This window comes from Notamacropus eugenii, chromosome 3 (assembly GCF_028372415.1).
Source record: "Notamacropus eugenii isolate mMacEug1 chromosome 3, mMacEug1.pri_v2, whole genome shotgun sequence".
In the NCBI taxonomy this organism is placed as follows: Eukaryota; Metazoa; Chordata; class Mammalia; order Diprotodontia; family Macropodidae; genus Notamacropus; species Notamacropus eugenii.
The window spans coordinates 413293570-413306671 of record NC_092874.1 but is presented as its reverse complement, the minus strand read 5'-3'; the positions used below and the strand labels follow the sequence as shown (position 1 = coordinate 413306671).

The 13102-nt window shown below is 36.9% G+C and overlaps 1 protein-coding gene across 5 annotated transcripts in view; it reads left to right on the top strand.

Moving 5' to 3' along the window:
* DDC (dopa decarboxylase) overlaps positions 1 to 13102 on the top strand; it is a 130405-nt gene that overhangs the window by 21448 nt on the left and 95855 nt on the right. The window contains exon 1 of one of the 5 annotated variants that reach the window (XM_072598171.1): positions 2928 to 3008. The exons of the other annotated variants lie outside the window; for them this stretch is intronic. The gene's annotated coding sequence lies outside the window, so the exon portion shown is untranslated. Of the gene's footprint in view, positions 1 to 2927; positions 3009 to 13102 lie in introns of those variants that run through there. 5 annotated transcript variants of the gene reach the window in all.

The window sequence follows — 13102 nt, the reverse complement described above, 5'->3', positions numbered from 1 at the left end:
ATGGGATGCCACAGATCAACTAAATCCCGTGAACCTTCTTTTTTTTTAACCAAGAGTTCTGAGGACTTGATTCATTGGTTCACCCATTCTTTGGTTTCTCTCTACTACCATTTCTTTCTAAACTCAGATTCTACAACCTTAGCTTTGCCTGGTGGAAAGGATGTGCTCTTTTTTAATATCCCTTTTCTTTCTCCTCTTTTTTTTTTTTATTTTTTTTATTTGGTATAGACCTATGACTTTATGGATATAAGGATTTTCCTGGTGAGGACTCCTTTTACCAATGCAGATCAGCAATTGTCGTGCAATGTATAATCTTAGTTTTCTAGGGTGGTAGGAAATTAAGAGACTTGCCCAGGATCACACAGCCAATATATGTTAAAGTCATGATTTGAACCCAGTTCTCCCCAACTGTCTAGTCAGCTCTACCTACTTTACCAACTTGCCTCTTATCTCTTAGCACCTAATATTTTATTTAGGGGTTTAAAGGCTTCTACTATTAAGCAAAATGTATAGAGACATACAATGGGTTAAAATACAAACATTGAAATGACATGAATTTTAGAAGCTTTAATAATGAACATTGATCATACTGCATGTTTACTCAGGAATTAGGCTTCGGGTTAGATCTGCCTCTTTTGTTTAAATGATTCCTCTCCTGGGTCTTGTATATCCTGTATAGGCCAGATATTAGCTCAAGCTGTCTATTTCTAGCCCATAAACTTTGCTTGGCAAACCATTAGAGGGTTATATAATATTTTATGTGATTTTAAAATATATGTAATATTTTATGTGATTTAAAAACAAATTCCAAATAAAATGAGTGCTCCCTTGGGAAAAAAAAAGAGAGGGCTATATAAGGAACTGTGACTCTATAATGTCTTTTTTTTTTTTAATATATAGCAAATTCAACAAAAAAATTTCAAAGTTGTCTTTGCTTTCAGCAATTCTTTATAGACTTCTTTCTGTTCTCTTCTATGCATTAAAAAATGTTCCAATAACTCTTCTGTTTTTTTGGCTACCCTATTCCTGTTACCCTTTTCCTTGAATTGTGCTCTGTAGTGTGCTAGTAAATGTTTAGCAACTAGCCCTGCTGAAAAACACACACACACAACACATACTTTTAAATTCAATTTGCATTATTATTTTCTCTGTCACTTTCTTATGTCAATCAACCCAACAGTAAATCAAACCTTAACCTGTAGTTTGCCTGCTCTGTGGTATAAATGCTCCTACTGAAAATTTAACGATTGGCTATCACAAGCCAGTTTGAGCTGGCTCTCATACACCCTTAAGACCACTAACTGCCCCTACATAAAAGAAAAAGAAAAAAACAACCCCAGAGGACTGTATTTAGAGAAAGAAGGGACTGTATAAATTATCTAGTCTAACCTCATTTTACAGATAAGGAAACTGAGGTACAAGGAATTGAAATAATTTGCCCAGACAAGTAAATAGCAGAGCTGGAATTTTAACCCAGGTCCAACTTCATTATGCTACACTGATTTCTCAAATATTTATACTAAAATCAGTTTCTCTAATAATTCAGTCAATTCATAATCATTTGATAAATATGTGTGTGACAATATATAGGTCAGGTATTGCACTAGAAACTGAAGATACAAAGACAAGAATGAAAGAGCAACCCTCAAAAAGTTTACTTTCTATAGGGAAAATCACATAAGAGTATATATAAAACATGTCAAAAATGTTAAAAAGGCAATAAGGAGAGGCAATCATGGTGGAGGATGGAATCAGAGAACTTTGAAGAAAATCGAAGATTTTTAAGTGGAGGTGAGGAAAGAGGGGGTGAGACTAAAGTGGCCATTTTAGCTGGAATGTGCAGCGTGGAGAGAGAATTAATATATAATAAGGGTGGAAAGGTAGGTTGAAGTCAGATTGTAAAGGGCTTTAAGAGAGAGAGTAGTTTAGAGAGAGTAGTTTGTATTTAATCCTAGAGATAGGAGGAAGTAACTGGACTTCCTAGTGCAAGAGAGTGGGAGGCACACACCCACCTTACTGTCCTGGAGGGTAACGTCTAACCCTTAAAAACTCTACCCTTTGCCTCTCTGTTGGTTATCCTAAAGTAAACATCTTACCCCAGTTGTAGTCATTTGGTCTTAGTCGTTATTGTAGAGTCTCTCCCTGCACCTTTGGTTCCAGACTAATACCTGAGACTCCCATCTCTCTAAAGGCTACATGATCTAAGGCACAAGGCTAGATCTCCATGATACCTTTCTGTAGTCCACTGGTGGACCTCTTTGGGTTTAGTCTCATTGGCAGAACTAAGACAACAGACAAACCTTGGAGCCAGTGAACACTGGGACGCCTGTTCCTGAGGAGAGACAGTTCTGGTTGCAGCTCCCTTCTTACTTTAAGATCCTAGAGTCCCAGCAAGTGCTTCATTAGAGTCCAGGCTGACAATCAGAGCAGTTTGTTAATTATCTAGTAAATAATAGTCCCTCAATCTCTCTTCCCAAATTAAAGGCAGGGTATAGCATCACAATTTAAAATGAAATTAAAAATAACCTAAGGTAGTTAGAATATCAACAGTTCCCCTCAGATCTGTAAAGGCTGAAAATAATATTCAAGCTTCCTGGACTTTAAGTGTATGCACCAAGCAGTGAACTAGTTACAAAAAGCTAAGACCTTCATTGACAATGAGAATCTTATCTCAGTATATATCCCCTTTCCCTCATTCTTATGTTATAATGATGGCCAGAGGTTCCCAATCAGCAAACATGCCATTCAGTTTTATTCTCAGGGTGCTTTAGGTTAGTTTTCTACACGCCCTGAGAGACTGGGTGGAAGGGAGGTAAAAAGACAGACTGAGGTGAAACAGGGAGGGTTAAAGAGCAGCTGCTTAATAAACCAGGAGCAAATGTTTCTGATTGGCTTTGAGGAGATGGATACTTTGTCTACATAAACTGGCAACTGCATCCTCTGTGTTTCTTAACTGTCATCGAAGAGCAAAGAGAGAGGGGACAGGGGAAAGAAGAATTTGCCTGACTGTAAGTACCATTCTTTAGCCATTGGTTTGGGTGGATAAAGTCAAGAGATGTATGCCTGGGTTAATGTTACAATTTGATTCTTAGGTAGCAAGCTTTGCAAATTGATACTTAACTGTGGAATCTATTGCTCATTATATCTTACAGGAGGAGCAAAGTAAAACACCACTGATTGCTATAGCTTTGCATCCTTTATAAATTTCAATTTAAGTCAATTTCTATAATATACATAAATTGTCCAAGTAGTTTTGAGAAGATGTATTTGTATTCTAAGAATTCAGCTTCTCTGTACACACTGGGTTCTTATTCCTAAGAAATGGAAGTTTGACAACTAAATGTGCTTAATAAAAAAAACTTTCAAATGTATTTTTTTAAAAAATAAGAATTTACAGTCTTCCAAAATAAACCAAGTATTTGGAAATATTTTGCCCCCAAAAGATTATTTATTGGCAGATCTGTGCCAAAAATGTAATCATTACATAGGCTAAAAAGTAAGAAAATAAAGCAGTGAAAATTCTATGTAGAAAATGGGTGATCACTATAGTTTACAGTTATCAGAGATCTTGGTCTTCAGGGCTTTCCAAGTGAAATTCAAGTTGGTTAGTCTGGGTCATTCCCTTAATCAGATTTCTTTTAGCTCCACTGAGAAAGCATGGGGTGCTATCATCTCCCAGATGCCTTGCTGCTCAGTAAGTGGTAATTCATCACAAAAATAGAAACTGCAAGGAGAATGGACACATGTTCTCCTTTGATGCTTTGGATGTCTCCCATGCATCACATAGAAATACCTGCTTTTCTCCATCAATTTATTCTCTGTCCCCCACTGGGGGAGTGTGAAGTGATTATAGGGAGCTGCTTCATATGGCTTGGGTTCACTAAACCACGCTCAGCCCTGTTGGGCTTCCCTTTAAAGTGATGGGGATTTCTGTTGGCTATGGTTCCATTTGTACTTTTTTTAAACAAAGTCTTTGATCTAGACTTTGTCATCCAACTAACTGCATTATTATTTCTTTTTCCATATAGAACAACAGTCATTGTTTCTATTTGCATAACTAATTAAGCTAAATTCAGTAAAAACAAACAAACAAAAATCAAAACCTAAAGAACTCTATAAAATAACTGGAATATGTAGTTGCTGTTGTGGAGTTCTTTCTATCCCTTACATGACACCTCAATACTTGGTCTGATTAAAATGTTTGACATCCTGTACATTCAGTGAGGCAGCACTGGGAAAAAGAGATGTCATTAGATATTTGCCAATCAAGAGCTTGAGGTTTTCCTCAGATAGCTTACACTTATGTAGGATTTTAAGGTTTATAAAATATACTTTTACATATATTTAAAAGGCACTGGATTTGGAATCAATGGACCTGGGCTCAAATCCTGCCTTTGTCACTACTGAGGTTACCTTAAGTGAGTCAATTAACCTTGCTTGGCCTCAGTTTCCTCACCTGTAAAAAATGAAGTTAAATTTTGTGTTCTTGACAATCTCTTCCAATTTTACATTGATGATCCTAAAGCCGTAAGTTAAAAATATTTCCTCTTTAGCAAACAGAAGAAAGCCAGAATTTCTTGTGTTAAATCAGAACATCAGACAGGACATCAAATAGAAGCATGTTACTCTTTTTTTCCTCAGTAAACATGAATTCACCACCAAAATATAAAGTGCAAATAGAATAGTTACTTGATATACATAAAAGTTCTTTACAATATCCCTAAGTGGTTACAACCTTCTCTTGGAGATCTCAAGTGAGGAGGAATCCACTGTTTTCCAAGGCAGTCCATTTATCTTTTGAATATCTTTCCTTGTTAGGAAGCTCTTCCCTATATCTAGCCAAAATCTATTTCACTTGTATCCATTGCTCAAAATAATTCCTGGTAGATCCAAGTAGAAAACATATAATTAACCCTTCTTTCACTTAATAGTCTTTTCAATACTCTCCTCATGTATTCTCCCATATACCTAAGTTCATTTTAGGCTACTGTTCAAAAAAATTACATAGGTAGGGGAAGCTATACTCTAGCTTCCATGGCTCTAGGCATATACTGAAAAACTATCCCCCAGAGACACATATAGCATGCAAAGACCAGCAAAACAGAGCAAAAAAATAAAGAAAAAAATTCAGGAAATTCAAGGGCATTCCTTAGGAAACTATAGTTATTCTTGCTCTGCATCAGGTGATAGGATTTAGAGGGGGAGAGACTTCAGATATCTCTTCTGACCTCCTAATTTTATAGTTGAGGAAACTGAAATGCTTAGAGGGGCTGATTTATTCAATATTATGCAGGTAGTAATGAAGCAGAGCCAAAATCCCAATTGAGATCTTCTGAATTCAAACCCAATGTTCCTCTCATTACATTATACCATCCTTTACTTTGAGGCTCCCCATGGTTGGCATGGTTGTAGGACCAAGCCTCAGGGGATAGGGCAGAGTCCCTGGCTAAATGAAGACAGGCCAGAGAGAGGGGTCAAGGGAGCCAGATGTAAAATTTTTCCTGACTTTCCCTTTCTCTGGGTAGTACATAATACTAGCTGACCCTGGTGCTAAATGGCAGTAGTTAATATTTGCCTTTAGGTAGGGTCTGAACTGACAGTCCACACTGATATGAGCCTGTAGAGACATGGAAAAATTCTACAAGTCAAATGGGGTGAGGGTTCGGAACAGAGGCAAACAGGGGAAGGAGATACTCCCATCTTCTCAGGACTCACTCACCTGCACTGGGACAAATCTTGGGGAAAGGCAATTAGATTTATCCAGCACCTAGCCTAATGCTTAAATAAGCACACAATAAACCATACTGATCAACTTACTGGTTGAATTATGTTGTAGTATATTGGGGTGCTGTCATACCCAACTCAAGCCTGGGCAAATCACTTAACTGCCTTCTGCCTCAGTTTCCTCATTTGTAAAATGGGGATAATGACAGCACCTACCTCACAGGGTTGTTGTGAAGATCAAATGAAATAATAGAAGGAAAGCCCTTTGCAATCCTTAAGGTGCTGTTTAAATGCCAGCTAATATCTCCTTGATACATAAGTATAGGGTTGTTTGAGAGTGAAGAGTAAAGATTGTGATTGACATTCCTCTTCTCCTGCCCCTTTTGGGAAGTCATGGCTGGCCATCTTCATCACAGCCTGTTCTCAGTTCTGGCAGTCAATCCAGGTAACTGTGTTGGCTTGCATTCATTGAGTTTGTTGGAGAATACTGTACGACATTCAAATAAAAGATTTGCATACAAGTCTTGTAGCGAGCCTGATAAGAGTTCCTTATTTTTGAAATGTGGAAATTTAAAATATAGGTTACCTAGCAACCCTCTGGTTACCAGGCACCTGGGCAGGGCTGGTCAGTGGTGGTGATAGCAGTGAACTATAGGATAATGAAAAGTTCACAATCAGATTAGGAGTCAATATTTACTATTAAACCCATTCATAAAAAAACGAGACTCACAGAAGTTGTACCAAAATCTATAAACTTAATGAACAACTGCAGGCGCTACGGATTAGTGAGTGATAAAGGAGTCTATGACACATCCTTTTTGTTGTTGCGCCACACCTACGATTTAATTACTATGGAGAACTCCAGATGAGGAAAGTCCCTCTGCCAATACAGACTGACACCTGTTCTGAAATCTATAGTATAAATGAGTTGCCCTGCATCAGGTCATAGGGTTTAGAGGAGGACAGGTGAACCTGAAAGGTTCAGTGACCTATTGAGAGTTATGTCTTCTTGACTTTGAAGCATCTTTCTATGCACTGATATATTAAGAATGTCTCAACCCCTCAAAGGCAGCAGACAACTAGAATTTACTCTAGACAGTCTTGAATCTACAGAAGGAGATGGGAGTAGATTATGCCAAACTCCACAAGTATTTTAATTCAAGAGTTTTGGGGAAAGAGGGAAAAAAGGGAAATTACCCTTGAAACAAGAGAAATATTATAAAACAAAACTGAAATCCTTTAACTATAGAATGATAGCATTCAAAGAAAACTTAGCCTCCATTTTCCAGGTTAAGTGAGGTTTGGAGAAGTTAAAGTGATTTGACTGAGGTCAGAGAATGAGTTAGGAGCAGAGCCAAGAGGAGAACCCAGATGTCCTGACCTTCCCCCAGTCACCAGTCCAGTGCTCCTTCATGGACAGAGTATCAATGATAAATGTGAAGTGATAACAGAATTTGCTGATATATGTTTAAAAATTCCTTGATTAGCATCCTTCTGAAGAAAATATCATTAAAAGCACACTTGAGTGGATGCATTCTTTAATGTCTTTACTTTTAGAGGAGGAGAGACTTCAGACAGCTCTTTGGATATCTTTGTTTTACTTTTGCTTTGTTATTGATTTATCATTTTACATCACCTTGATTTCTATATACCCCTCCTCCTTCCTTACCCAGCAAGGCATTCTTTGTTACATAGATAAAAGAGGAAGAGAAAAAACAGCTGTTAAGTAAAACTAACTAACATAAAAAGTCTGGTTATATACACAATGTGCCACACCCACCATAGTCTCCCACCTATGCAAGAAAAAGGATAGGAGGTGCATTTTCTCATCTGTTCTCTAAAGCTTGGCCATTATAAATACAGCTTTTACTTTGAATGCATTCTTTTTCATGACCAAAGAGTAAGAAATGCCTAGCAAATTCTATAAAAAAATTTTCCTCGGTCAAATCAGATCAGGAGAAACTCTCTTAATCTACCTCTTTCCTTTTGTTTAATAACTGTTCCAACTCCAGAATGTTGTGGAATATTAAATGGGCTATTCTTAATCACAAAATATTCCTTTTGGGGGAAAATTAGAATCATAGGATTACATATTTAAAGCTGTGAAGGGACCTTAGAAACCATCTAGTTCAACCTCCCTATTTTATAGAAGAGCAAATTGAGTCTGAGAGAGATTAATAATCTATTCAGCTAGAAAGTTCGTGGGATACGACTTGAATCCAGATCTTCTAGCCCCAAAACTTTATCCACTGTGACATGCTGCCTCAGAGATATTTCCTGTGTGTTTTTCTCTTGGAGAAGTGTGAAATAATATCATAAATGATTTCTGCAGCTTTAAAATCCATACCCTTTGAATGCTACCTGGAAATTTCAATTTCATACTTTTTCATGATTACAATGCTCACGTGGCCTTTTTTTTTTTATGAGAGGTATCACTCCACCTCTCATTATTTTTCAGGCTCTACTTAACTGTGGACTAGAAGACCAAATTCAAATTTTGATGTTAAGGCTTCAACAAGACAAATGTTCTAGCTAGATATGGCAGCCTTGAGAGGCAATCTGATGCCTAGATACTAGATCTGGAGTCAGAAGACTTGATTTCAAACCCCAACTTGAATCCAAATATCAATTTCTGCTATTCACCAATCATGTGACTTTGAAAAAAGAGTCACAACTACTCTGTGCCTCAGTTATGTAGCTCTGCACTTCTCACATGCACTTCCCAGGGTTATTCGAAGGAAAGCACCAAGAGTTGTTATTTTCATGTCAGAATGTGGCTCAGCAGTGAGGGTGTTCTGTTTTATACGATCATTTGCCTTACTTGGGGATTGTTGCTCTTGTGGACACGTTGGGTATCACTGTGCTATATTTCTACATTTCAGATGAGGTTTCCAATGTTGAAACATTTACAGCCTCTTGGAGCTGGAAGGATCTTAGAGAGCATTTAGTCCAAATTCCTTCATTTTATAGATGGGGAAACAGAGGCTCAAAGAGGTTAATATACTTGCTCAGAGTCGAACATATAGTAAGAATCAGAGACAGAATTTGAGACCATGTCTTTCTAGCTCCAAGCCCAGCAGTCTACCCACTAAACCACGTGTTCTGATTTTCTAGGCAATGGGCCAGCGAATTTATATATTGAATCCCTACCTCATCCTCCATGGTGATTTTTCAAAACATTTTTTTCCTTTCCTCAAGGCCCAAAATGTACCCAAGGCCTATCCCTGAAGGAAATAATCTAGTCTCTTCCTACACTAATAGATTGAAACCATCTCCTTTGAGCTCTCTTAGCTCCTATTCTCCCATTCCCAACAACTTCTCAGCATCATCATCTATTTTCTTCTCCTTTTCCCTGGTCACACATGAAGAGTGTAACCTATTCCTTGCTAAAATTGATCCTTTCATCTATGTCCCTGACCCATCAATGTGTTGGTAAAATATTAAACTACTGACTCTCTGGTGGGGGGGGAATGTATGCATGACACACTTTTAGGTTTAATCTGCATAATTAACATGTTTTTGCATCACTTTCTTAAATCTAGACAATCAGCAAAACAATAAATTAAACCCCACTTTGTTGTCTGCTGTTTTCCAAGGTAAAAATACTCACACTAAAAATCTGACAATCAGTTTTTATGAGTCATCTGCAACACATCCCTGCCTTGATCCCATCCATATTCACCCTCTCCTCCCCCAGGACCTTGCTCAATCAACCATAGCTCATGGGGATCTGTAGTTGGGAGTGACCTTTCAGAGAAGGAGATCTTAACTGTTTGTGTGTGTCACAGACCCCTTAGGCCATCTAGTGAAACTTATGGTTCCTTGTCACAATAATATTCTTAAGTACATAAAATAAAACACATAGAATTACAAAGGAAGTCAATTATGTCAAAATACTTATCAAAAGATGCTTTTTAAAATTCACAGACCTCAGAACCCCTACTACATAGCTGACCCCATTATTTTACAAACATCTTCAGTAAACTGCAAACTCTAAAATGTGAGCAGTCAACTGAGGCCCACAAAGTAGCTATGATATGTCAGTGGTCGCTCAGGTCAAAACAATGGGGCTAAGATATATATCAAGGTTCCTGACACTAAATACTGTGCTCTTCTTTTACACCTTGGTGCCTTCCTCTCCTGCGTCTATCCCCTCTCTCTAATCACTGGTTCCTTTTCATTTGTTTATAAGCATGGCTAGATTTCTCTCTCCTCCTGTTCACTGTGAAACTTCTGGAAAACATTATCTACTTATCTATAACCAATCCATCCTTTTCTTTACTGTCCAATCTTTCTGCACTCTGTTGCAATATGGCTTTTGTTCCTCTCATTCTCAGAGATTACAGTTTAGCATTAGAGAAAGATCTTACACTGGTTCTAGAGGTTCTAGAGTACCTGGACTCAGTGCCCACCTCTGACACTGACTACTTTTGTAACTCTGGGCTAGAGTGGGAGGAAAGGGGGGAAAAGAATAAGCTGAGCAGAATTAGGAAAATGATTTATATAATAATTACAAGATTATAGAGGAAAATAACTTTGAAAAACTTTAGAATTCTTTGCTCAATTCAATGATAAATCACAAGTCCAAAAGAATAAAGATGAAATACTTTTTGATAAAGAGGTAATGAACTTAAAATGCAAAGAAACATACATTTTTAGACATAGCCAATGTGATATTTTTTTGGCCAGATTTTGTAGTTGTGTATTGAGGACTTTATTTTTCATTTAAAACATTGCTCATGGGGAGGGGTAGTGGGTGGAACTGATTAATTAAAAAAAGGAAGAAAGGAAGGAAAGGGGAAAAAAAGAAAAGTAAACAATGTTTATATTGTATAAGTTGTTCTAGTTTTCATCACTTCACTCTGCATCAGTTTGCATAAATCTTCCCAAGTTTCTCTGAAATAATCTCTTTTATATTTTTAATGGCATGATGGAATTCAATTACATTCATAGACCATAATTTGTTTGGTCATTCTTCAATTGATGAGCACCCGTTTGCTTCTTTGGCACTACAAAAAGAGTTATTATAAATATTTTTGTACATGTTGGTCCTTTTCCCTTTTTTCTCTGATCTCTTTGGGCCAAAGACTTAGTAGAAATATCCGTAGATCAAAGGGAATGCACATTTTTAGTTACTTTGTGGGGCATAGTTCCAAATTGCTTTCTGGGATGTCTAAGCCAATTCAGAGCAACCTCTCTAAAATTTGTCATTTTCCTTTTTAGGAAATCTTTGCCTACCTCATGAGTGTAAAGTGGCACTTTAGCATTACTTGAAAATCACTTTGTAAATCACAAAAATGCTATGTGTGTCCATTATCAATGCAGCAATATGCTTCATAATATAATTATTATATAATTATTAACATAATAGTAGCTGGCACATATGTAGCACTTTAAGAAAGGTTGAAAAATTAAAATTAAAAGACAGTCACTTAAATGAGGTTGTCCTTAAACTTGTGTTCCATTTGTAGTCTCCCTCTATCAGATTCATTTAAAGGACACAGTGTCAAGACTTCAAAAGTGCATCTGTTTTAAAATTAAGTCATAGAAATAGGGAGTACTAAATAATCAGGAGTCAACTGACCTCAGAAGCTATGCTAGGATGCTTCCTCTCATCTCTCTCCATTCATGATGCTTTTTCCTTATCTACCACTTTTCCTGCTCCCTATATCTATATATCTATAGATGTTTCACTTTGGTATCTTTTGACCATTCCATCATACTAACTCTTTACATGCTCAACATGTCATAATATTAGATGAGGATCATTATTAGAGCTTGCAGAAGGACTGTGTCTGTACAATGTATTTATGCAGATCCTTGGCACTATTCTGTTGAGAATTCTTCAAATTTCTAGTATTATTCAGAGCTCAATTCAAATGTGGCCTCCCACATGAGGCCTTTTCCTCATGGCCCCATCTACTTGTGTCCCCACCCCCATTATTTTGTCCTTATTTTTTATATATTTTCATATGCACATATTTTCCCCAAAAGAATATAAGCTCTTTGAAGACAGGGACTCTTTCAATTTAATCTTTGTGTGCCCATTGTCTAGTACAGTATCTGATACATTGTAGGCACTTAATAAATACTTTATTTCAATATTGTTTAAGATTTGCAGAGTGTGTCACATTTATGATCTCATTTGTTCCTGTCAGATAGACATGGCAAGTATTATTATTCCCATTTTATAGAGGAGGAAACTGAGGCTCAAAGAAGTAAAGTGACTTTGCCAGAGTCATTCAACTAGTAGGTGTCAGAGGCAGGTGACTCTATTCCAAGTCTAGAAGCTTCCATTATGGAATTAGAAGTATTGAGAGATTCTTTTGAAATTTTCAAGTGAAAGAGAAAGAGCCACATGGAGTTCGCTGAAATTTTAGACCTGGTTGTTACATGTAATTTAAATCAGAGCTTCTTAACTTGGGGTTCACAGATCTTCAAGGGGTCCATGGATAGATTTCAAGGGATCTGTGAACTTAGATGGGAAAAATTACAGTCTTTCCAATATAACTGGTTTTCTATGAAATCTTATACATTTAATTTTACACATTTAAAATGCATTATTCAGAGATGGGGTCTATAGACTTTAGCAGACATTACCTAAGGGGTCCATAACACACAAAAAAAGTGGTTAGAGGAACCATCAGTCTAAGTGGTAATCCTTGATAGACACAGCTAGAAAGACAGCGCATACTCACTCCAGTAACCTACATAGCATTTATTTAAACAGCAGAATTGCACTTCCATTTCTAACAGCCCTGATCAAATTATGTAAGGCAATCACTCCTTAAAGGGCTTGGGCAATGTAACCAATAGTACTTATCTTGGTTTACATCTGTTAGCCAATATTTGCCCAGCTTGGGGGCTCAAAGCATCAAACAACTACATAATGAATACACGACCTGCTGTGTGTTTGCACTTCAAGCCTTATAAAGGTTTAGTGGGGTGTGATCTGCAGAAAAGAGGATAATTTAAAAAGAAAAATAAGCTCTCTTCTTATACCTTGATTGGTAGTGTTTCTTCTCTGGTGCAAATTGGTAGAGACAGCTGGCTTGTTTCGGTAGTATTTTATATTAGCAGGGCATTGTTAGTGCTTTCTCCCTCTAGAAATGACTTCCTATTGTCTTTTATTAATTTTGTTTTTGCTTATTTGTGTATAGACTATATCTCTCAGTAGAATGTAAACTCCTTGATGTCTGAGACTGCTTTATTTTTTGTCTTTATCTGCAGCACCTATGACGGTGCCTGACATGGAGGGAAAGGGAATAAGCATTTATATAATCCCTGCCATGTGTCAGGCATTATCCTAAATACTTTATAAATATTTTATTTTATAAATTTTATTTATTTACTTATTCCATATATCATTTTATAAAAT